At 33.8% G+C, this 15,542-nt stretch overlaps 1 pseudogene; it reads left to right on the top strand.

Annotated features, from left to right (window-relative positions):
- The window catches only part of LOC131988239 (SLIT and NTRK-like protein 3), a 48,456-nt pseudogene that overhangs the window by 5,201 nt on the left and 27,713 nt on the right, over positions 1-15,542 (top strand).

The raw sequence follows: 15,542 nt of genomic DNA, 5'->3' as shown, positions 1-15,542 counted from the left end.
TTGACAAGATTTATTCAATTAAGATTATTAAATCTAGAAATAAGCATGTTGAATGCTTAAAATAATAAATTAACTCTTAAAACAGATAAATTAAAGCTGCCAGCAGTGATGAACTGGCCCGAGCAGAGTGACCTGATGATTATTTGGTTCTTACCAAGATAAAAAAAAACTTTAGATTTAGAAGTGTTAGATAATTTATCTTGTTTTAAGAGTTAATTTCTAATATTTTAAGTGTTCAACATGCTTATTTCTAGATTTAATAATCTTAATTTAATAAATCTTGTCAAGGTAAATTATCTGTCCATGCAGCAAGATCATTTCCCTCAGATTTACTGTTTGATCTGGTTTTTAGACTAAACACCTTTTTTGCAGTGTAATGAAAAAAGTTGTGGACCCAGAACGGAACCCTGTGGAACACCATAAAATAAGAACCTCATCCATTTTGACATTTTTAGCACTAACAATTAGTATTGTTTTACATTTCAAAGTACTCCAAAGGTGACGTCTGTGTGTAAGCATTAACTCAATCACCTCACTGCAAAAAAGGTCTAAAACAAGATAAAAACACTAAATCGGAGGGAAATTATCTTGCTGCATGGACATCCTCGGGCCAGTTCATCACTGCTGGCAGCTTTAATTTATCTTATTTTAAGATTTAATTTCTTATTTTAAGTGTTCAACATGCTTATTTCTAGATTTAATAATCTTAATTTATGAAATCTTGTCAAGGTAAATTATCTGTCCATGCAGCAAGATCATTTCCCTCAGATTTACTGTTTGATCTGGTTTTTAAACAAAACACCTTTTTTTGCAGTGTGTGTCTAATCATGTTGAATGATTAAGTTTATTTTTCGTAAAATAACTATTTTTGTGTCTCTTTATATCTCAATGTACATCTTCTTTTGGTGATTTTACACATTTTTGTTTTGTTTTTGTTTCTTTTTTAGATCATTTTGTGTCTTTTTTGGTCAATTTGTGTCTTTTTAGTCTTCATTTTTCATCTATTTTTGGTAATTATGTTTCTTTTTTGATCATTTTGTGTCTCATTTGGTCAATTTGTGTCTTTTTTGGTCAATTTGTGTCTTTTTTTAGTATTTTTTTAAATCTACAGTCATGGAAACATTCCTGACAATAACCAAAATCATCATGAATAAAACCATGTTAAATGTCTAGATATCAGCTCTTAAATTCAACTCTTTTTAGCTTTTTTTTGTTGTTATCATTATATTTGTCCAAACAAATGAACCTTTAGTTGTCCCAGACATTAAAATGTTGTTTTTAAGAGTTAATTTCTTATTTTAAGTGTTCAACAAGCTTATTTCTAGATTTAATAATCTTAATTTAATAAATCTTGTCAAGGTAAATTATCTGTCCATGCAGCAAGATAATTTCCCTCAGATTTACTGTTTGATCTGGTTTTTAGACTAAACACCTTTTTTTACAGTGTGTGTCTAATCATGTTGAATGATTACGTTTATTTTTCGTAAAATAACTATTTCTGTGTCTCTTTATATCTCAATGTACATCTTCTTTTGGTGATTTTACATATTTTTGTTTTGTTTTTGTGTCTTTTTTAGATCATTTTGTGTCTTATTTGTCAATTTGTGTCTTTTTAGTGGTCATTTTTCATCTATTTTTGGTAATTATGTGTCTTTTTTGATCATTTTGTGTTTCATTTGGTCAATTTGTGTCTTTTTTTGTCAATTTGTGTCTTTTTTTCGTTTTTTTTTTTTTTTTAAATCTACAGTCATGGAAACATTCCTGACAATAACCAAAATCATTATGAATAAAACCATGTTAAATGTCTAGATATCAGCTCTTAAATTAAACTCTTATCAGCTATTTTTTGTTGTTATCATTATATTTGTCAAAACAAATGAACCTTTAGTTGATCCAGACATTAAAATGTTGTTTTAAGAGTTAATTTCTTATTTTAAGTGTTCAACATGCTTATTTCTAGATTTAATAATCCTAGTTTAGTAAATCTTGTCAAGGTAAATTATCTGTCCATGCAGCAGGATCATTTCCCTCAGATTTACTGTTTTATCTGGTTTTTATACCGTTTTTTTTGCAGTATGGCGGCGGCGCTCTGCGCTGCACTTTATCTCATTAACATACTGTATCTAAGTCTAATATCCTGTCTCTAATGTGGCTTATGGGTGTTTCTAACTGTTAAATGCATGTAATTAATAAGATAACTAATCAGACCTCTAATTAATCATTCAGGTGTCACAGTCGTGGGTCCGCCCTTTCAAACTCAACCTCCAGAGGAACTCTCTGAGGCGTCTCTATAGCAACGGGTTCCAGCACCTTGGCAACGCAGTGTCGATAAACCTTGGCAACAATGCACTCCAGGACATCAGAGTGGGAGCTTTCAACGGGTTGGCCAAACTGAGGCGCCTCTACCTTCACGAGAACAAGCTGGAGGTCTTCAGAAACGACACCTTCGCTGGCTTAGAGGCTCTGGAATACCTCCAGGTAGGTCTGGAGGAGATAATCCATGTCCAGTGACGGGATTATTGACAAACTGGCTCCAAGATTTATGAAAGATAGTCAATAGTTAGCAGGTGGCTGCAGAGAAGGATTCTTCTTAAACTCTCTGGAGTCTCCAAAAGCTCCAAAGCTTGACTTGTTCATGACATCAAGACTAGAAAACAAAGTAAACAATTTAAATTTACCTCTAAAGTTCTGGCTGTAAACTCCATGAGGCCAGTTTCAGTTTGACAAAATGACTAAAAAAAGACACAAAATGACAAAAAAAACACACAAAATGACTAAAGAAAAGACACTAAATGAATAAAAGACACAAAATAACTAAGAAAGACATAACAAAAGACACAAAATGACAAAAAAAAGACACAAAATGACTACAAAATGACACAAAATGACCAAAAAAGACACAAAATAACAAAAAAAAAAAGGAACAAAAGAAACAAAATGACCAAAAACACCCCCACAAAATAACTGAATGACTCATCAGTATTGAAGCATGACTTGTTGACTCCATCCAGACTAGAAAACAAAGCAGCGTGGAGCCCTACTGTAAATTTAAATTTCTTATATGGTAGATTTGACACCTTTGTTCACATTTGCAACATTTAAAATTATTTATTGAGCATGATAGTGTTTTGAAAGTAAAAACAAAGATTCACAATCACATTTTATGTTGGACTAAAGGACTAAAAAAGACACAAAATGACCAAAAAAAGACACAAAAAGACGTAAAATGACAAAAAATACACAAAATGAGAATACAGAATGACCAAAAAAAACCCCACAGAACACACAAAATGACAAAAAAAAGACACAAAAAGACGCAAATGACCAAAAAAGACACAAAATGACCAAAAAAAGACAGAAAAAGACGCAAAATGACAAAAAATACACAAAATGAGAAGACAGAATGACCAAAAAAAAAATCCCACAGAACACACATAATGACAAAAAAAAGACACAAAATGACCAAAAAAGACACAAAATGACTAAAAGACACAAAAAGACACAAAATGATTAAAAAAGACACAAAATGACCAAAAAAGACACAAAAAAAGACACAAAAAGACGCAAAAAATACACAAAATGAGAAGACAGAATGACCAAAAAAAACCCACAGAACACACTAAATGACCAAAAAAAGACACAAAATAACTAGAAAAGACACAACAAAAGACACAAAATGACCAAAAAAAGACAAAATGACAAAAAAATACACAAAATGACCCAAAAAAGACATAAAAAAGACTAAAAAAGACACAAGAAGACACAAAATGACTAAAAAAAGACACAAAATGACTAAAAAAAGACACAAAATGACCCAAAAAAGACACCAAAAAAGACAGAAAAAGCCATGAAAAGGAATCAAACATGGACTAAACAGCGCTATAAGACTCCATAGAGTTAAGCTCTCTGTGCAGCTCTCCTGCTGCGCTCACTCTATTTTTTTTTCAATTGCAGCAATTATCTCTTCATCACATTTTCCCTTTCTACCTGCAGGCCGACTACAACGTGATCAAACGGATCGACAGCGGCGCTCTGAGGTTCCTCTACAAGCTGCGAGTCCTCATCCTCAACGACAACCTCCTCCCCGTCCTGCCGCCTCATCTCTTCAGGTTACATTCTGATTATTCAACAGAGGAAAAGCTTTTCAATGATCTGCAGAAATATCACTGTCTGACACAATTAGCCCGTCTGTGCTGTTGTTGAATTAATGTTTCTGTGGCATACTTTCTTTTTTTCACATCATCATAAAAAGAACTCTGGATTAATCAGCAGATTAAAAACAGATTGCTCAGCAGTGGAAAGTGGGAACATTTATTTTCACTACACTATAAAAAAAATGCAACCTGGTTTCACAGGAATCCGTGGAATAGCCACGGATTCGCTTAACTCAAATTTCCGTGAAACTGACACTGATTTGGCTACAATGCAAGTTAATGACAGTCATATCTTATATGTTAGATTTGACACCATTTGTTCACATTTTCAACATTAAAAATTCTTTATTGAGCATGATAGTGTTTTGAAAGTAAAAAAAAAAGACTAACTGTTGGACTAAAGGACTAAAAAAGACACAAAATGAGCAAAAAAAGACACAAAATCGCTAAAAAAAGACACAAAATGACTAAAAAAGGCAGAAAATGCCTAAAAAACCCACTAAATGACTAAAAAAAGACACATAATGACCCAAAAAGACAAAAAAAACCCCCACAGAACACACAAAATGACCAAAAAAGACACCAAAAAAGACACAAAAAGACACAAATGACCAAAAAAGATTTCCGTGAAACTGACACGGATTTCGCTACAATTAATAACAGTTAATGACAGTCATATCTTATATGTTAGATTTGACACCTTTGTTCACATTTTCAACTTTAAAAATTCTTTATTGAGCATGATAGTGTTTTGAAAGTAAAAAAAAAAGACTAAATGTTGGACTAAACGACTAAAAAAGACACAAAATGAGCAAAAAAAAAGACACAAAATCGCTAAAGAAGACACAAAATGACTAAAAAAAGACACAAAATGACCAAAAAAAGGCACAAAATGACAAAAAATGACAAAAAAAAGACACAAAATGACCCAAAAAAGGCACAAAATGACTAAAAAAAGACACAAAATGACTAAAAAAAGACACAAAATGACCCAAAAAAGGCACAAAATGACTAAAAAAAGACACAAAATTACTAAAAAAAGACAAATGACCAAAAAAGACATAACATTATTGAGTATTTCCCATGAGACTTTTATAGCTGAAATAACTCAATTAGTCTCATACAGCCAACATGATTTGTTTTGTCTTTCATTATGTTGAACCAACTCAATTTTTATATTAACGTTTTAGTGTTAATAAGTGGTCAAATTACTCTTTTTAAGCTGCTATAACTACTCCTTTATTTTACTTTCTTTCTACTCAGAAAAGTCCATGCAAATTGTGAAAAAGAGTATAAATAACGTATTTCACTTAAGTCAGACGTATTGTAAAACAATATTAAGTCAAATAGATTTAGTATCAAATGATAGAACTGGATGGAACCCTCTTATATGGTAGATTTGACACCTTTGGTCACATTTGCAGCATTTAAAATTCTTTATTGAGCATGATAGTGTTTTGAAAGTAAAAATAAAGATTCAAAATCACATTTTATGTTGGACTAAAGGAGTAAAAAAGACACAAAATGACCAAAGAAAAGACAGAAAATGACAAAAAAAGACACAACAAAAGACACAAAATGACCAAAAAAAGACACAAAATGACTAGAAAAGACACAAAATTACCAAAAAGAGACACAAAATGACCAAAAAAGACCAAAAAAGACATAACAAAGACATGAAAAGGATTCAAAAATGGACAAAATAGCCCAATAAGACTCCATAGAGTTAAGTCATACTAGCTAACCTCCTGAATCTTTTCTTAGAGTGAATCAGATTGTCCTCTCATCTAACCTAGCTAACTCTCCTCCTCCCCTGCTCTGCATTTAAAAAGAAAGATTCAAAATCACATTTTATGTTGGACTAAAGGAGTAAAAAAGACACAAAATGACCAAAAAAGACACAAAATGACAAAAAAAAGACGCAAAATGACCAAAAAAAGACGCAAAATGACAAAAAATACACAAAATGAGAAGACAGAATGACCAAAAAAACCCCACAGAACACCCAAAATGACAAAAAAAGACAAAAAAAGACACATAATGACCAAAAAATTACATAAAATGAAGCAAAAAAGGACTCAAATTGACCACAAAAATACACAAATTGACCAAAAAAGACACAAATTGACTAAAAAAAGACACAAAATGACCAGAAAAGACACAAAATGACAAAAAGACAAAATTAATAAAAAAAAGACCCAAATAGACACAAATCGACCAAAAAAGAAACAAATTGACTAAAAAAAGACACAAATTGACTAAAAATAGACACAAATTGACTAAAAAAAGACACAAATTGACTAAAAATAGACACAAATTGACCAAAAAAGAAACAAATTGACTAAAAAAAGACACAAAATGACCCAAAAAGAAACAAATTGACTAAAAAAAGACACAAATTGACTAAAAATAGACACAAATTGACCACAAAATGATCAAAAATAGACACAAAATGACCACAAAAGACACAAAATGCTCATCTAACCTAGCTAACTCTCCTCCCCTCCTCCCCTCCTCCCCTCCTCCCCACCTCCTCCTCCTCCCCCTCCTCCTCCTGCTCCTCCTCCTGCTCCAGGTCCGTGTCTCTGACCCACCTGGACCTGCGGGGGAACCGTCTGAAGAGCCTGGCGTACGCGGGGACTCTGGAGTACGTGGGGCGCTCCCTGATGGAGCTGCAGCTGGAGGAGAACCCGTGGAACTGCGGCTGCGAGGCGGTGCAGCTGCAGCAGTGGCTGTCCCGGATCCCGTACACCGCCGTGGTGGGGGACGTCACCTGCGAGTACCCCTTCCACCTGCACGGCAAGGACCTGCGGGAGATCCCCCGCAAGGAGCTGTGTGCCGACCTGCCGGACAAGGAGCTGCAGACGGAGCCGGGGGGCGGGGCTTCTGCGGGCTCGCAGCCCCAACACCTGCCCCCCAACTCCAAACCCAACCCCCCCCACCCGGGGCGGGCGCGGCCCACCAAGCCGTCCTCCATGGTGCACGGCTCCCGCCAGAACACTCACACTTCTTCCACGTCTTCGTCTTCGTCGTCTTCGTCTGCGGAGCGTAAAGACCGAGAGAGGCAGCCGAGGCCGACTAAGAGGCCCCGCCCCTCCAGGACCTCGCCCACCCCCCGGAGCCTGGTGCCCAACCAGAACCCCCCCGTGGCCGGGTACCAGACCCGGCCCCCCATCCCCATTATTTGCCCTCTTGGATGCACCTGCAACCTGCACATCACAGATTTGGGTCTGACGGTGAACTGCAAAGAGAACGGCTTCCTCAACGTGTCCCAGCTGACGCCGCGGCCCCTCAACGGGCGCAAGCTGTACCTGAGCGGGAACTTAATCCAGAGGATCTACCGCACGGACTTCTGGAACTTCTCCAGCCTGGACCTGCTCCACCTGGGCAACAACCGCATCTCCTACCTGCAGGAGGGGGCCTTCTCCAGCCTCACCACCCTCAGGAGCCTCTACCTGAACGGGAACAACCTGGAGAGGCTCAGCCCACACATGTTCCTGGGGCTGCAGAATCTCAGGTAGCGTGATGGTTTTTTTATTTAATTTTTAGATAATTCATGAAAAAAGACACAAAATGACCAAAAAAAGACACAAAATGAACAGAAAAAGACATTAAATTACCAAAAAAGGAAACAAAATGACCAAAAAAGACACAAAAAGACACAAAATGACCAAAAAAGACACAAAAAGACACAAATTGACCAAAAAAGACAAAAAATGACCAAAAAGGACACAAATTGACCAGAAAATGACACAAAATCACCAAAAAAAGACACAAATTGACTAAAAAAAGACACAAATTGATCAGAAAAGACACAAAATGACAAATAAAAGACAAATTGACAAAAAAAGACACAAAATGACCCAAAAAGACACAAAATGACAAAAAAAACCCGAAATGACTAAGAAAAGACATTAAACAACCTGGAGAGGCTCAGCCCACACATGTTCCTGGGGCTGTAGAATCTCAGGTAGCGTGGCAGTTTTTTTAAAATTTAATTTAATTTATATTTAATTTGCCTTTTCTTAACTCCCACTGTCTTAAGTTGAATGATGTGTGTTATGTGCCTCTTTTGTGTGTGTGTATGAGGACTCGATCAGGGTTGTCACGATACTAAGATTTTCAACTCGATACCGATACTCAGGAAAATATTCGATACTCGATACCATTTTCAATACCACAAGGATAAAAACAAAGACCCCAAAATTTAACAGAAATATTTTTACTAACAAGAAAAATCTGTCTTGAAGCCGGAGACTCCTTGGAAAGTAATAACTTGATACTTTGGGATTTGTCAGAAAAGACAAAATTATCCAGAAAAGAATCAAATTGATCACAGAATGCTAAAAAAAGTATGCAAAATTAAGCAATAAAGGACTCAAATTGACCACAAAATGACCAAAAAATGTCCAAAAAAAGACACAAAATGACCACAAAAAGACACAAATTGACCCAAAAAAGAAACAAAATGATCAAAAAAAGACACAAAATGACCACAAAGAGACACAAATTGACCACAAAAAGACACAAATTGACCAAAAAAGACACAAAATGACAAAAAAAGACACAAAATGGCCCAAAAAAGAAACAAAATGACCAAAAAAGACACAAATTGACTAAAAAAAGACACAAAATGATCAAAAAAGACACAAAATGACCAAAAATTACATACAATTAAGCAAAAAAGGACTCAAATTGACCACAAAATGACAAAAAAAATTCACAAAAAGACAAAAAAATGACCACAAAAAGACACAAATTGACCAAAAAAGACACAAAATGACAAAAAAAGACACAAATTGACAAAAAAAGACACAAAATGACAAAAAAAGACACAAAATGACTAAAAAAAGACAAAATGATCAAAAAAGAGACAAAATGACCAAAAAAGACACAAAATGACCAAAAAAGACACAAAATTACTAAAAAATTACATAAAATTAAGCAAAAAAGGACTCAAATTGACCACAAAATGACAAAAAAAAATTCCACAAAAAGACACAAATTTACCAAAAAAGACACAAAATGACAAAAAAAGACACAAAATGACAAAAAAAAGACACACCAAAAAAGACACAAATTGCCCAGAAAATGATAAAAAAAGACACAAACTGACTAGAAAAAGACACAAAATTACCAAAAAAGACACAAAATTACCAAAAGAAGACTAAAACACATTAACACAGTGAGAATAGCTGCCTTCGAGTATCTCTTAGTGTTGCCCTGCAAGGTACAAATAAAGTAACTTGTAACTTTGTTTAACCGGTTTTCCGATCACTCATCATTTCCAGCTCGTCTCCTTCAGCAGCACTTGAAACATTTTCATCCAGTGAATCCTCCTGTCAGCTCAGATATTTAGACATTTGTTTAAAAGTATGTGGAAATTAATTAATTTCCCCGTAATACTGGCGCAGCACCGAGCAGAACGTTGTGATTACATTATGGCGGCTGTGATTGAAATGAGAAGGTCCCGTTCTCTCCAGGATGTCGTCCGTTAGTCACGCCGCCTGACGGCGAGCTCCTCTGAGGTGTGAGCCCCGAATGAGTGACAACGTGAGAATGAATCTTGTTTTTTGCTGTTTTTGTATTTTGCATACAGAGGTGTTAATAAGGCGGTGATGAGACGTCTGGATGCTGCCAGGAATTAGCTTTTTTTTTTTTTTTTTTTGGAAAAGGGGCTTATTATAAACAGGAGTCGTCAGAATGATGCATATGTATCGTTGTCAGATTAAGCTCATAAAGATAATAGTCTGCAAATAATGTATACGGCAAATATCGACAGGCAGGAGTTGTTTTTATTCAGCAGCTAAACATGGAGCTGTTTGGTTTCAGGGCTTTTTGTTGGTTTTTGACTCTTTTTTTTCATTCTGCCTGTATATGCAACTTGATCGCCATGCTGGTATCCTCTTTTTCAGCACCACCTCACCTGATTATTATTTTATCATTTTGACTTAGTGGATCATCATTTTGAAACACAAAAAACACACAAAAACACACACACAAAAAATACAAAAAAAAGCCCATAAAAAAAAAAAATGTACACAAAATTACAAAAAACACAAATAAAAAACATACAAAAAACAATTTTTTAAAACAAAAAACACACAAAAAACACAAAAATTACAAGAAACACAAAGAACACAAAAAATGAAAAAATTACAAAAACACAGATAAAAACACACAAAAAATAATACAAAAAATAAAATAAAAAAACAAAACAAAAATGTACACAAAATTACAAAAAACGCTAATAAACAATTTTTTTTAACAAAAAGCACACATAAAAAACACAAAAATGACAAAAAAACAAAAACACACAGAACACACGCATAAAAACCACAAAAAAACACACAAAAATTACAAAAAACAGAAAGAACACAAAAAATGAAAAAAATACAAAAACACAGATGAAAACACACAAAAAAATACAAAAACACACACAAAAAATAGCCAAAAATCACAACAAAAAAAAAACAGTAAACACAAAAGATCCCTGATTATTATTTTTTCATTTTGACTTACTGGATCACCAATTTAAACACACAAAAAAACACACGAAAACGCACTAAAAACACCAAAAATGGCAAACAACACACAGAAAAAAACACATACAAAACACATACAAAAATCACACAAAAAACATGAAACACAAAAGATTGTATTAAAATGGTGAATGCACACTGCAAAACTCAATAAAAAAAACACAAAAAACACACAAAAATTACAACAACAAAAAAACCACAGATGAAAACGCACAAAAAAATACCAAAAAATAGCTGAAAATCACAAAAAAAAACAGTAAACACAAAAGATTGCATTCAAAATGTTTTAACTCACACAGAAAAATCTAAAATCCTGTTTCTCCACTTGGTCGAGGTGATTTTAACCATCGCTGGTAAAGAGTTGATGCACTAAGACAACAAGTGGACTCTGGTCCTCTGCTCTGATATGAGGAACGAGGAGGTTTTGGTATTGAGAAGATAATTTATCCTCTCAGCTCAGCTCCACCGTGTCTATATTTCAAGATAAGGTTCAGGAAATCTACAGAGCCATTAATTTGACTATTAATCAATAATAAAGATCCTCTCGGGACATTCAAAAAGTCTTCCTGTTAACCTCTCGTTAGGCCGTGTCAGTGACTCTGGGGCAGTTTAAACCAGATCTATTACTTATTACAGCCATGGAATAACTATATTAGATCACTAGCATGCAGAGGGAAGACTTAATTTTTCCCTTGGTTCACACTAAATTATATTACTGCGGGAAGAAAAACCATCAAAATTCAAAGTGTGTTAAATTTGACATGATGATCAGGCAAGAGGAAGAAGTCATCAGGGCAAAAATTACACAATATCATCTGACAGTGATCAGATCATTTTACTGTGGGGGCCAAGCAGGGGCCAGTGTTTCATCAGAGGGGCACATTAGCACATGAAAAAATGGCAAAGATGATATTTTAGCATTCAAAATCTTTGAATGTCTTGAAAAAGACACAAAATGACCAAAAAAAACACAAAATGAGAAGACAGAATAACCAAAAAAACCCACAGAAGACATAAACATGACAAAAAAGACACAAAATGACAAAAAATAGACACAAAATAACTAAAACAGACACAAAAAAGACACATAAATGACACCAATGACCAAAAAAGACACAAAATGACCAAAAAAAACACACAAAATAACAAAAACAGACATAAAAAGAGACACATAAATGACACCAATGACAAAAAAAGACACAAAATAACTAAAAAAGACACAACAATAGACACAAAATTACCAAAAAAAGACACAAAATAACTAAAACAGACACAAAAAAGACACATTAATGACACCATTGACAAAAAAGACACAAAATGGCAAAAAAGACAGAAAAAAACTACAAAAGACACAACAGACACGAAATTACCAAAAAAAGACACAAAATAACTATAACAGACACAAAAAGACACATAAATGACACCAATGACAAAAAAGCCACAACAAAAGACACAAATGACCAAAAAAGACACAAAATGACTTAAAAAGACACATAAAGACATAAAAAGGATTTAAAAAATGGACAAAATATCCCTTTAAGTCTCCGTAGAGTTAAACTATTATACAATATAACATTCTGGGTTCCTTTTGTCTACAATGAGATATTGTTTGAACAAAAAAAATGTTAGAATTGATCCATTGTTCATTGTTATAAATTGATAATTTTATTAATAATATGACAGTAGAACCGCCACTGATTAAATCAGCTGGTAAAACGTGCAGATTAAATCAAATTTACTGTTGTGACGTCTTTTACATAAATATTCATTCATGTTATTATCATGCTGAGCTGCAGGAGAGGGGAAATTATACTTAAAAACAAATCGATTGGAACATGAAAATTCATACTGGGCTCTAATCAAGAACTACTTATTTATTTATACGACGTTAACGAGAGACACTTCAGGTGAAAAAAACAAAAAAATTAATAGATATCATCATTACACTTCCACAGTTGATTGCTTAGATTAAGACAATTATTTTTTGGATTAAATGTTTTCTGAAATGTGAAGTTTAAATATGCAAGTGAGGCATTATTTTATTTAATATGTGATCATTTGCATTCATTTCCAAGTTCAAAAAGCAGAAAAAGAAAGAGTTTTTTACAGAAGGTTTTTTTTCCATCAATCCATAAATCAAATGTACTTTCAACAGCCAGCAAAAAACTTTTTTCACCATTTTAAAAAATAATAAAATGTTCTATAAAGCAGGCTCTGAATGATATATGAAGGAACACCTCAGTAAAAACCTTGAGAATATAGATAAGAAAGAAAAGTTTGGTGCATGTAAGTTCTACTGAAGTGGAGATTTAAGGTTCAGAGTTTAAGAGAAAACTCATTTTGAGAAAATCTTTAAAGTTACAGGATGTATTAGAGCTGGGCGATATGGACCAAAACTCAAAATGAGAAGACAGAATAACCAAAAAAACCCCACAGAAGACATAAAAATGACAAAAAAAGACACCAAATGACCAAAAAAAGACACACAATGGCAAAAAAAGACAGAAAAAAACTAAAAAAGACACAAAATAACTAAAACAGACATAAAAAGACACATAATTGACACCAATGACAAAAAAGACACAAAATAACTAAAAAAGACACAACAACAGACACAAAATGAGAAGACAGCATAACCAAAAAAACCCACAGAAGACATAAAAATGACCAAAAAAGACACCAAATGACCAAAAAAAAGACACAAAATAACTAAAACAGACACAAAAAAGACACAAAAAAGACGCAAAAAGACACAAATTACCAAAAAAGACACAAAATGACCAAAAAGACACAAAAAAGACACATATATGACACCAATGACAACATTTTTACGCAGAATGGCGATATAAAATTTGTTTTGGTATTTTAAACAAATTGTGCAAAGTGTTTAATTTTAACTCAACGCCACCAGTAATCACCATCAACCTGTTTTATTTACAGACTTTATCAAACTCAAAACCTTTCACCTTTTGCAGCAATTTGCTTTCAGCATGTTTTTGTAAACAGCGTTGTGTTGCTTTTCATCTGCAATAAATAAGAAATAAGAAAAACCTCCAAATTACAGAATTTTTCTAAGGAACTAGCTGTCGTTCTTTATCATCGAACCCAATAGTCAAAGGTTAAAAGAAAAATGTAAAAATGAACAGAACCACAGGTTAAATATTTATAATAAAAACAGTTGTGCAAAAAGAAACTGCAACTATAATAACAAGCTTCAGGTCTGAGGTAGTGCAAAAAATAAATAAATACAATAAACAATAACAATTAGAACAATATTTTGAGGTTGTATGCTGTGCACGGGGTATCGATACTTTTGAAAATGAGTATCGTATCCGGATACAACGTTTTATTATCTTTACTTTTTTGAGTATCAATACTTTTGACAACCCAACCACTTTTGCAGACTAGACGCTAAGGCAGTAGTTCTCAACCTTTTTGAGTCGCGACCCCCAATTTAACATATATATTGTGTGCGACCCCCGCTCACTGAACAGAATCTCACACACAAATGGACAAATAATGAAGCACAAAATGACCCAAGAAAGAAACAAAATGACAAAAGACACAAAATGTCTAAAAAAACTACAAAATGACCAAAAAAAGGAAACAAAATGACCAAAAAAGACACAAATTGACCAAAAAAACCCCCCAAATGACCCAAATAAATACCCAAAATGACCAAAAAAGACATAAAATGACAAAAAAGACACAAAATGACCAAAAAAGACACAAAATGACCAAAAAAGACATAAAATGACCAAAAAAAAGACACAAAATGACCAAAAAAGACATAAAATGACAAAACAAAGACACAGAATGACCAAAAAAGACATAAAATGACCAAAAAAAGACACAAAATGACCAAAAAAGACACAAAATGACCAAAAAAGACATAAAATGACCAAAAAAAAGACACAAAATGACCAAAAAAGACACAAATTGACCAAAAAAAACCCCAAATGACCCAAAAAAAATACCCAAAATGATCAAAAAAGACATAAAATGACAAAAAAAGGCACAAAATTACTAAAAAAGACATAAAATGACCAAACACTTTTACACAGTGGAGACAGAGCTGACTTCCAAAATGTTTTGGCGACCCCCAGAAATCATCTCGAGACCCCAATTGGGGTCCCGACCCCAAGGTTGAGAATAGCTGCGCTAAGGGGTTAACATCCCCTCCGGCTCTGCAGCTGGGAGAGACTGCTGCAGGAGGACTGTGCTGCTTCGACTCGTTCTTACTCTTCTTAATTTGTTTGTATGACATATTTTATGAATTGTTCTGTTTCAACAAGCAAATAAGACATTATCGAATGCTAACTTTTGGTGAATTTAGGAGAAATTACCAGATGCAAATAGACAAAATTTAGTAAAAATAAAACAGCTGTTGCAGATGTTCCCAGCGATGTCCATTTTGGGTGTTTTCTTCTTTTGTAAGAAGACTTCTTATGGAAATAAAAATAGCCCAAAATCGTCAAAGAATAGAATAGAATATCTTTATTTGTCATTATGCATAATGAAATAAGTTGCAATACTCAGTGCAGGAGTATACAAATATGTACTACGGGAAAAAAACATAGTATAAAACATAAATAAAACAGATAAAAGGGATAAAAAAAACCATGGAGAATTAAAAACAAAACCATAAATAGCGCATACATCCACTGTTTCATGAATGGCTTCATGTGTCATCATTTAATGCTGTAATTGCCTTTGCATAAAAGCTGTTTTTTAGTCTGTATGTGTTTTTATTGTCCCGTACTGATGAGTCATTGATAATGAGTCATTGATAATGAGTTGTTGATAATGAGTCGTTGATAATGGTGTGGGCTATTTTGAGGCAGTG

This window comes from Centropristis striata, chromosome 16 (assembly GCF_030273125.1).
Source record: "Centropristis striata isolate RG_2023a ecotype Rhode Island chromosome 16, C.striata_1.0, whole genome shotgun sequence".
Taxonomy (NCBI): domain Eukaryota; kingdom Metazoa; phylum Chordata; class Actinopteri; order Perciformes; family Serranidae; genus Centropristis; species Centropristis striata.
Note: the sequence above shows the minus strand (reverse complement) of the source record. Positions and strands in the feature narration are given on the sequence as shown.